This window comes from Heterocephalus glaber, unplaced genomic scaffold (genome assembly GCF_053883595.1).
Source record: "Heterocephalus glaber isolate CG9 unplaced genomic scaffold, H.glaber_assembly_v1.0 deba00001613, whole genome shotgun sequence".
NCBI classification, from domain to species: domain Eukaryota; kingdom Metazoa; phylum Chordata; class Mammalia; order Rodentia; family Bathyergidae; genus Heterocephalus; species Heterocephalus glaber.
Genome location: NW_028258384.1, coordinates 7,343,270 through 7,354,400, shown reverse-complemented (window position 1 = coordinate 7,354,400; position 11,131 = coordinate 7,343,270).

Sequence of the window (11,131 nt, the reverse complement as noted above, 5' to 3'; positions counted from 1 at the left end):
TTATAAAAGACTAGATTTTGGTCTATTAAATGTATTTTCATAAATCATGAATACATATAATGGTTTAAGACTGCTTTGTTAGCTAAGTTAAATTTTTAATATTTAATTTTATATTTATATTAAAATTATATATATAATTACAGTGGCTATAATTAAAAGGTTAAGTATTTATGAGAAAAGCAATGAGGTTTTCTTAAAATTAGAATGCTCTTGTTTAAATTTACAAAAACTAGATTAAGAAACAAAGACTTTACATTTTACTAAGATAATTTCTTATGTTTTGCATTGTTAGACTTTTGGTTACTTAAACTGAATTTTAAGAGTTAAGGTTTATTTAAATGTTGGCTTGCAAAATTTTTTCAATAAACTGATTATGATTGGTTAAATGAACAACTATTATCTTAGATTATAACATGGCCTATACATATCTGAGAATAGAGATGTATATCCATGTGAAGACAAAATATGCTGTAAAACTAAGCTTTAAAGTTAAGATTAATACAAAGTAACAATAAATGCTCCTTTTTATACAATATATATTACATCTAGACCTTAGACACATACAATTATCAAAATGTTTGGCATCTCTTTAAATTTGGTCCTGCCATTTAAAATGTGATCTACATCTATTGACATTGATTAATCAAAATTTTTGTTATTGTACAAATGAGATACTCTTGTACATTGGGTAATAAGTCTATTTGTGGCTATGGAGACCATTTCATCAACTTATAAGGGCTCTAAAGATGTCCTTTAATTCCTGTCACTGCAATTACACTACATAAGCCTATTGAAAGATTCTAAATTTTTCCTTAAAAATAAAAACTAAGTAAATATATGCAGATTTCTATATAGCTGTGATGCTAATTATTTTTAACCACACAGTATAATTAATTCATTTGTGTTTCCCAAGTGTATAGGATTTCCACGATGTGGAATTTAGAAAAACATTTTATCATACTGATTACCTCCAGATTAAAGTTGTTTATGATTGTGGGATTTTTCAGGTTTATATTTATGAGATTGCTATGTGATTATATTACAATAGTTAGATGTGCCTATACAGTTGAGGCACTATGATCATAATGATTAAGGACTGGATATTAGTAAACTATCAAATACATCAAATAAACAAGTACATTCTACATAAAATGCATTTTATTAAAAGATAATAAATTTAAATAAGGGTTTGTTTGTGTCATTTAATAATTTATAATTAGATAAATGTAACTGATTAAAAGTTACTTTATACAAAAATAGGAATTTAAATGTATTTCAGAGATAATAGCAAAAACAATAATTCTAACATAGTAATGTCATCATAATTGTTAAGCTAAAATGCTATGCTTTTTCTTGATTTTAAATTTTCCTTATAAAACTATAACTGTTATCTGGTAGTATTCTATAGGAATCTGACTTCTAAAAGACAACTATGATTGGTAAAACAAATAGCAGTTCTCTGGTCATACTTTGTGTTTCAAAGTGATTGATATCCAGATAAGATCATGATAGTTAAACCTACTGCTCCCACTTCAATACTTGTGTTGACGACCTCCTGGGAGTTCAACTGAGGCTTGGAGAACAAAGCTAAAAAAAGAAATGGAACTAGGCTAACAACTAATATTTTGGCCTTTGCCCTCCAAAGTCAGCCAGGACCCACAATGTAATGGGACCCCCTCTAAAGTATCATACAACTCTGGTAAATCACTCAATCTTCTGAACAAGGAGATCATTGGACCCTAGAAAACAGGAATCGACCAGTGTATATTGTGCTAAAAGGAGGCTCACTGGAGAGGGGACTATCTCCGTGCTTCCAAGGAAAGCCATGTGGTTAAGCAAACCACATGGCTTGTACCCAGATGACATAACTAGTAGAAAAAGAAACTATAAAAGCTAAATGTCTCTGACTATGGACCCAAAAGCAATGCCTGAGGAGCCTAACCTGACCTTCGCACGCACACACACACACACACACACACACACACACACACACACACAGAAAGACATAGTAATATTAAATTAAAAGTTAGGCTAGATATTAAAAAGGGGCTCCAAATACAGCACCAGGCACTGCTGGCATTTCCAGCTGCACATACAACTTACAGCCATAAAAACTTTTCACTATCTTTTTTACTAGCTATGTGATATATGTTTCCTTCAGCCACTTCAGCTTTAGTATATTTCCATTATGTTTACCTAAGTGCCTCTTAGGTAAAGATTTAGCTTCTTGTATAGGTTTGCCTATAAAATAAAAATGGTAATACAAATATTTTAGCTAAGCTGTGTCACCTTAATGATTTAAAGTAAAATTATATGTCTATATTATCTGGAGCCAGTTATTACAAAATATTTTCAGTTCTACAAAATAGAACCCTAGAGAAAAATTTTAATGGTCCAATGGTCAAAATGTATAGTATCCTCATTAGCCATTGTAATAGTTAAAAAGACATTAGATTTCTTATGGACAAAACCAAGAGGAGTCTGTGTGCTTTGAAACTCCACCTGTTACATTTGGGTATATACCTCAAAACAAATAAGAGATTAATATTAAAAACAAAAGGTTTATGCCAAATGCTACTGACTTCCTTTTTTGATCACTATTCATCAATGTTCTACTGTTAATTTCTGGGCCCAGCCTGTTTAACCAAGTTATAAAATGAAGGTTAAGCGTCAATAATGTGCTAGTACCTTTGTCCTCTTTTTTCAGACTATCAAAAGATTATTGTTCATTAAAGAACAAAACTCATCTTCTTTTGTCTCTATATAGATAAGTCAGGTGAGATTTTTGAAAGAGAACATCAGAAAATGGGAAGATATCCTGTTTCTGGATATAAAGAATCAATGTAGTCAAAATGGCCATACTTCCAAAAATGATATATTTAATGCATTCCCATCAAAGTACACATAACATTGCTTTTAGAACTAAAGAAAATCTTAAAATTCATATGGAACCAGAAGAGATCCAGAACAGCAAGAGCATTCCTGGGCAACGAGAACAAAGCAGGAGGCATCAACATACAGTCATAAAAACACCATGGTATTGGCACAAAACCAGACATGTGGATCACTGGAACAGAATAGAGCATGAAGAAACAAATGTAGGTATATACAGCCATCTGATCTTTCAAAAAGGGGCCAAAAACATACCCTGGAGGAAAGACAGACTCTTTAGTAAATGGTGCTGGGAAAACTGGTTATCTACATGCACCATATTAAATACAGCCTCAATATCTCACCATGTACTAAACTGACATAAAAAAGGATAAAAAAAATCTGTTAAAACAGAAACAATCTTCTGGGAGATAAAATAGGTAAAATTCCTGAAGACATAGGTGTAAGCAAGGACTTTCTGAACAGAACCCCAATGAATAAGAAATAATATAAATAATCAACAAATGGGATCATATCAAATTGAAAAGCTTCTGTGCAACAAAGGAAACACCCAGCAGAGTGAAGAGACAACCTATAGAATGGGAAAACATTTTTGCCACCAATTCTTGGACAGAGGATTAATAGCTAGGATATATAAAATAGGCAAAAATTAGACCCCCAACATAAAAAACAATAAAAAATGGGCTACTAAAGCAGATACTTTTCAGATGAAAAAGTACAAATGGCCAATAAATACATTAAAAATGTTAGGAGTGTAAACTAGTACAACTCTTATGGAAAACAGTATGAAGGTTCCTCAAAAATCTAAAACTAGAAATTCCATTCAACCCAGGTATCCCCCTTCAGGGTATCTTTCTGAAAAAAGTTAAGGACATCATATTACAGTGATACATGTGTGCCTTTGTTAATAGCAGTACAATTCATACTAGCTAAACTTGGAAATGGCCTATATGTCTCTCAGCTGATGAATGAATAATTAAAAGGATGTGTACACAATGGAGTACTATTCTGTCATAAAAGGGATAATCTTGAGGCTTTTGTTGCCAAATTAGAGCAACTTGAAACCATAATGTTAAGTAAAATAGACACATAAGCTTAAATATCACATGGATTCTCTTATGTGAAACTGAACATATCTACCAAAATAGAAGATAGATAAATAGGGCAAGAGATGGAAGGAAGGTGGAGGGAGGGCAGGAAATGAGGATGAAAAAAGTAACTGAGGGGAAAATGATGAAAATAGAGCTTTTGCAAATGGGAAGTGGACCAAGATTTAGAAGGAGCATGGAGGAAGGGAGCAGTATGGGGATAAAAGAAAAGATGTATTATGTATATGTATCACAATAAATGTAACCATTATGTACTGCAAACATGTAATAAATAAAACAAACTCAAAATGCAAAGAGCAGAAAAAAGATAAGCATTAGGAAATAAGATATAGATCTCTGAAAAATGAGAAGGGGACCAAGAGAAGGAGTGAAGGGAAAAAGAGGGGAGGAGAAGGGAATAAAAAAGGAATTAATATATGTTATGTACATGTACCATCTCCTGAAGAGGAATGTGATTACTATGTACTACAAACAGGCACTAAAAATAAAAATGGAAAAAAACCCTTTGCATTACAGTAATATGTGCATACTCATGTTTACAGGAGCACACACATAATAGCTAAATTTTGAAAGTGAGTTGTTTCCATCAATGAATGATAAAAAAAATGTGGCATTTATGTACAGTGGAGTATTTCTTTGCTATAAAGACCAATATATGTGAGTCATTTGTAGGAAAATGGATGCACTTTGAGGCCATAGTGTTAAGTGAAATAAATCAGACACACAAGCTTTAACATTACATGGTTTCTCTTACATGAGAAACTCAAAGCATAAGTAATTAAAGGAAAAATAATACAGACAATAGGAAATAGAGAGCTAAATCTCTTGCAAAAAGGAAGGGGACCAAGAGATGAAGGGAGGGGAAGTGGAAGGGAGGGAAAGGAAATAAAAAAAAGAATTAAGATGTGTTATGTACATGTACCAACTTACGCAGGAGTAATGTAATCATTATATACTGCAAACACGTACCAATAAAAAAATATTAATTAGAAAATAAGAAACCTATAAGAATATAACAACCTTCCCTCAACTCTGATTTTTATTTTCTTTTAAAAATATTTACATAATGTTAATTAGAAATGCCTCTCCATTCAATGTCTTTTTTTTTTTTTTTGGTACTGGGGATCAAACTCAGGACCTTGCACTTGAGGCAGGCACGGTGCCACTGAACTAAATCCCTGGCCCCATTCAATGTCTTTTGATCTCTTGTGTGCCTACAAAAATGGTCAGTTTTGTTATTTTAATTATAAACAATGGAGGGGTTGAAGGGAGGTCATGGGAATGGGAAAAAATAAGAATCAAGATATATCATGTATAAGTACAAATTCTCAATGATGAATGTGATCATAAGGTGTATAAATGTACCAATAAATGTACCAATAAACTCCATAGAAAGTTTTTAAAAATTATAAATGAAAACCATACTTATAAGTTTTCAGTCTCCTTTCTAAACTGAAAAAGAGATTTTCCTCCATGACATGTATTTTAAGCACCTGCCACATTCATGTATCCTTGCATATGTAGAGGTTAAGGGATGGGAGTCTTCAATATAGAGGTGAAAGAAATGTGAAAATATATATTTATACATACATATACATATATATATTCTGAAGGAGACTCAATTTTTCATTTTGATCATATCATACACATTACAGTTTTCATATCCCAATTCTTTTCCATGGCAAAGACTTGTGAGTTTAGAAATGAAGGTTCCGTATTAAGACAGGATATAAATGAATATGGAAGCAACTGGGAAATGGTACTAACTTATATAATAATATTTAATTTGTGGAACGATGGGGAATGGTATACTACTCTCATTCTTTTTATGTCTATGCAGATAATTCTATTTTATTACTTTTTAGTTGTCCAAGCTATGATTTTAATATGTCATTCATTGTAAATTATATCAAGAATGCACATATATATTTTAAAACTCAAATTATTCACATTCCTATCCATGCACCAAAATTTACATAAATAGAAATGTGTTGTAACTGTTCAGCTTGGAAATAATTTACTTTAATACTTGAGTGACTTTAAACCCAATCATAAACTCTGCATTTCTGATAACTACTAATGTAACATAATTTTAAGTATGTGAATGATTGAAAGCTTGTTCGTTTTAAAGTGAAACAAATTGAATCTTTGAATAAATCATGCAACTAGATAATTTTAGATAATCCTGATAAGGTCCAAACCCAGTTTGGGTCGAAATCTCTCTCCCTCCCTGTCTCCGTCTCTGTCCATATATACGTATACAAAATTTCAACTTTTTATTGCAATCATATATTTTCTTCAAGACTTAGTCATCTGCGATTTACATTATTGACAAAATCTCCCATCTTTATTGTAAGGACACTGTATTTCCTCATACAGTGCTCCATATTTCCCATTAGATACCCAAAACTCTACAGAGTGGTTAGACTCCTGCTAAGGATGTTTAAACACTAAGCAAATTATATGTGGTGTGATCTACATAGTCATTAATCATCCTCAAAATATTCACCCTTATTTCTAATATATTTATGGCATCATTCTTGTCATATTCTGAAGCAATCCTGGATGTCTTCTTTTATGGGTGTCTTTAGTTGCATTGTAGTGGCTGCTTCGATGTCCTGAATCTATTCAAAACATTCAGCGTTCATCATCCTTTGGACTTTGAGGAAGAGCCAGCAGTTGCATGGTGCCAGATCCAGTGAATAAAGTTTGAGGATACACTGCAACCTTTTTATGAGGCTACCGTTCCATTAAACAGCACTGGATTTTTAAAAATCACATCTTGTAAAGACTTACAGAAAAAGACTTCCAGTTCTGCTTCAGAAAATGACAAGGAGAATGGGATAAGTGTGGTCGAAATCAATGAGAATATTTTGAGAGCGATTAAGAGCAATGTGTGTTTTACTGGAAAACATTTTTTAAAATGTGCTTGTTCTCCAATTACATTTACTGTAGTTCTTTGTTCTAATGAAGACTGTATTCAAAATTATTTTTCACAATATAGAGTGATCACTTATGATAACGGCTTGGATAGGTGGTCAGCATATACAGACCTAACACACGGTCTGGATCTGCTAAATGTGTGATGCAAATGCATGTGTTGGGGGAGGGGTGCATTTAATACCTGTACAATTTTGAGCCATTTATCTGAGTAATTCTGCTATTTTATTTATTTTACCTCCAAATACATTCGTATTTAATGCATTGTACATATTCATTTCATAGGGACAGGATGGTAAATATTAACAATGTAAAATTAAATGAAGTTCGGAAAAATGAATGAGTACAAACCATTTATTTTATTAGGTTATGTGGACACTTTTATCTATTGTATGGTGTCATCTGTTGGTTAATCTGCCATAAATGTTAAAAGTCAATTATGCAGAGCCACAACATATTGAAGTCAGTGCCATGCTCCACCTGTACGACCTCTACTGAAAACACTATGGATTCTATAAAAAAATTCCAAAGTAAAATATTTAAATACATTTTATGAATACATTGTAAACAATTTAGTAGTATTTGAAATAAAGTTATTTACCTATTTGAGAATTGGTTCATCACTGCATGTTTCACAGTGATTTATTTTAAAACTCATTTTAATCTAATAACAGTTTCTACAGTGCTTTTCCCACAGAATGCACAAAAGCATAAAACAAAGTTAATAACACAGGCAAAAAGCTATTAGATAAATAATAAACAGTACAATTCATATAATATAATCAATTTTTAAAAATGAGTCCACCAAAAAACCATGTACTGTTCATATAACACTATTATTTTGGTCAACAGTAATGCATTTTACAAAATAGCACATATAATACACAGAACTACATAACATAGCAAAATATATCCACTGATTTAACATATAGTAAACATTAAAGCAGAGATATATATTTCACTCAATCTTGGACATTTCATACATATATTTTAACACATTTCTGAAATACTATTGAAAATTTTCAAGTACAGGAATACAGTAAATTCTTCAGAACACTTAAACTTTTTGCACAAAATATCAAACTGTTGGCATGAACTGAAAACCAAAAAGACACCTAAACCTTCAATAAATCAATAATTAAGAGTCACTGTTTTCCAAAAAGTTGAATTGTTTAATGTTAAAATGTCTTTCTTTTTGATATAATAGTGTAGAAAATCATATGAGCAATTTTACTGGGTTCTCGGCAACTAAATTTAAATATTTCTATTTAATTTCCCACTTTGACTCATAATTCCTTTCATTTATTGGTTTTTTTTGTAATGCTAAAAATATTCTGGGTTTGAAATAACTAAAAGTAGAAACATCTTTTAGAGAAATACTTGTGGGTGCAATTTGTTTGATCAGCTTTTAAATCAGACCATCTAATTTAAAATTTATTCTTCATCAGATGAATTGTTTTACAACCAGTAAAATGGTATTATAGGGCTTTGTGATACACAATAGTTATATTAGATCTAGTATATAGGAAAACACAAGTAATCAATGATGTGTACCATAAATAAGTAAGGTCCATGTTTTATTCTTCATTACTTGGTGACATGTTTCTGACCTGGATCATCTGGATAATTGCCTTTTTTCTTTTGCAGGTTGAGACATTCACTCAATATACAGAAAAGCTTTAAAGAAATACATTTTAGTTGCTTATACTTTTTAAACTAGAAGAAGTTAACCGTGATTTCTCTCAATCTAAAAAGACTGTATGAGATTAAATATTTGTCCACAAACTACCAAAGAGAACATTACGTTTCAATTAAATCTAGCAGGAATGTATGGGTATAAAGTAGATGTACTTTTCATAGATGTATGGATTTTGTTTATAATGTGTTAATTTAAAGATTAAGTCAGAATTTGCCATATCACTTTATAGTTCAGCATAACTCATTTGTAAAATGGAAAACTAAGCCGTGTCAAAGAATTTAAAGAATTGGAAATGAAGACAATATAAAACAACTACAATGGATTAAAATTTGGATAATTTGGATAATATAACAGTATTTCCAATGTATACTGGAAAATACTTAAGCATGCTGAATGAAATACATAAAATATATTGATATTTAATTATTCAATAATTGTGGCATTACACTGTAATTTGAGTGAATTATCTATTAATAGATTTATGTATTAATGTAATATCAATTCTATAGGAATTTTAAGTTTGTATCTCATATATTAAATCTAAATTGTTACATGTCTTTTTAAAAGAAAATTTAAATGTTTGGACTTATAATTTGTTTTTGTTTTTTTTTTTTGGTACCGGGGATCGAACTCGGGTCCTTGTGCTTGCCACTGAGCTAAATCCCCGGCCCATCAGACTTATAATTTTATATATTCAAGTCAATTTTTTTGTTTTGTTTTTTGAGACAGGGTCTCATTATGTACTTCAGGCTTGCCATAAACCCACTGTCTTGAATACCTCTCAAAAGAAATTAATCTATTTTGTTCCTCTTTTATTAAACTGTACATCCATCATTATTATATTATAAGAGTATCTCTGTGGTGAAGTTATAACAAACCTACAAGTAGAACTTTGATAATAATGTGTGAATATTTATAAAATTTAATATTCTGGCTTAAAAGAATATATAATTGGATCTTACACAAAATTTATACCACTACATCAAATGTTTTTCTCTTTTTCAGGCTTGAACAGGTTTCCGGAGGAAAAAGCCATCCTAAACCAAAACTTACTCTTGGATATGTATACATAATAAAATGGCTATAGGGTAAATAGTCAAAGATCATATGGCTTACCTCTGATAATAGGACACATTCTGTAGATTGAAGTTTTTTTGGATAACATTTATCAGTTCCTTTAGGTGACGAGGATCACACTCATTTATTTATAAATAAAACTTTCCAATTATCCTAATGAACAAAATGAGATAAAACTCCTTCTCAAGGAAGTTAGCTTAGTCCTGAAGAGATACTCATAAAGAATTGAAAATAAATATTTTTTTCTGGCTGTTTGCGAGCAAAGAAAAACCTAGCTTAGTGATGGTGTCTATAAAAAGGAATGCATGAGAAATTCTATAGCTTCCCCTTCTATGACATCATTCCCATTCAACACCTTTGGATTATTTTTCTATACAAAAATCTTAGAGACAACAATTATGAGCTGTTTTACAAAAGAAATGAATGTTTCAAATGTTGGGAGAAAGCATATACTTTCCAGCTATTCTCCCATCATAACTTAAAGCTTTAGGAAAATACCATTGAGAAACTGCTTTTTATGGAAGGAGGAGCTTGAATTCTCAGTAAGATATTTTAAAAGCTAGTGGAGCATATGGTGGACAAAATGTTTTCAAAGAGCTTCAGAATTCTGTTATTCAGTATAAAATGCTACTCTAGAGAATACTAAAACTTTAGCATTGACATTACTAAGATAGTCCTTACACTTTTCCTACATCGTTGGAATTACTTTGTGTTACCAATAAATACCTTTAATTTGTTTGTATGTACTCACACTAACTGAAAACTAACGAGATTACTTAGGGAAGAAAGAATAATGAACGTTTAGCCAATCAAATATGTAGACAGATTGCTGAATTTCCTAATATAGTATTAATAAATTTTTCATTTGTCTGAGAAAATGGAGAGAGTCCATATACTTTAAAGCTTCAGGACTCTGTGATATAAATATAATTATTGAAAATATACTGATGGCCAGTAGTGCTGTGGTATAAATTATGTCAAAAATACCAGTTATTTGAAAAGTCATATAAAGTGTACTTCCTGTGTTCAATATTGTAATACAGAGAAGACAGATTAAATAGAGTCTGAAAGTGACACACTCTCAAAATACGATTGTTGGGTCACCTTGTAATGGAAAAAAATTTGATGGTCAATGAAAACTGAGATGTTAACTAAGAAAAAATCAGAAGCAAGTAGAAATATTGAAGTTTTCCGATGGTGTTATAAATATTAATTCAGGATAGCATCCTTTCTATTATCCCAGATAATATTGGTCATGGATTATTTTCATTATAGGAAGAAAATATAGTTTTAATCCTGGAAGATTTGCTGGTGGCATTTTTGATGTAGTTAAGTAGATATTCAGATCCACAGTAAATTTATGCCATTGGTGAAAAAAATATAATAGTATCCAAAATTCCACCATTGAGGAGGC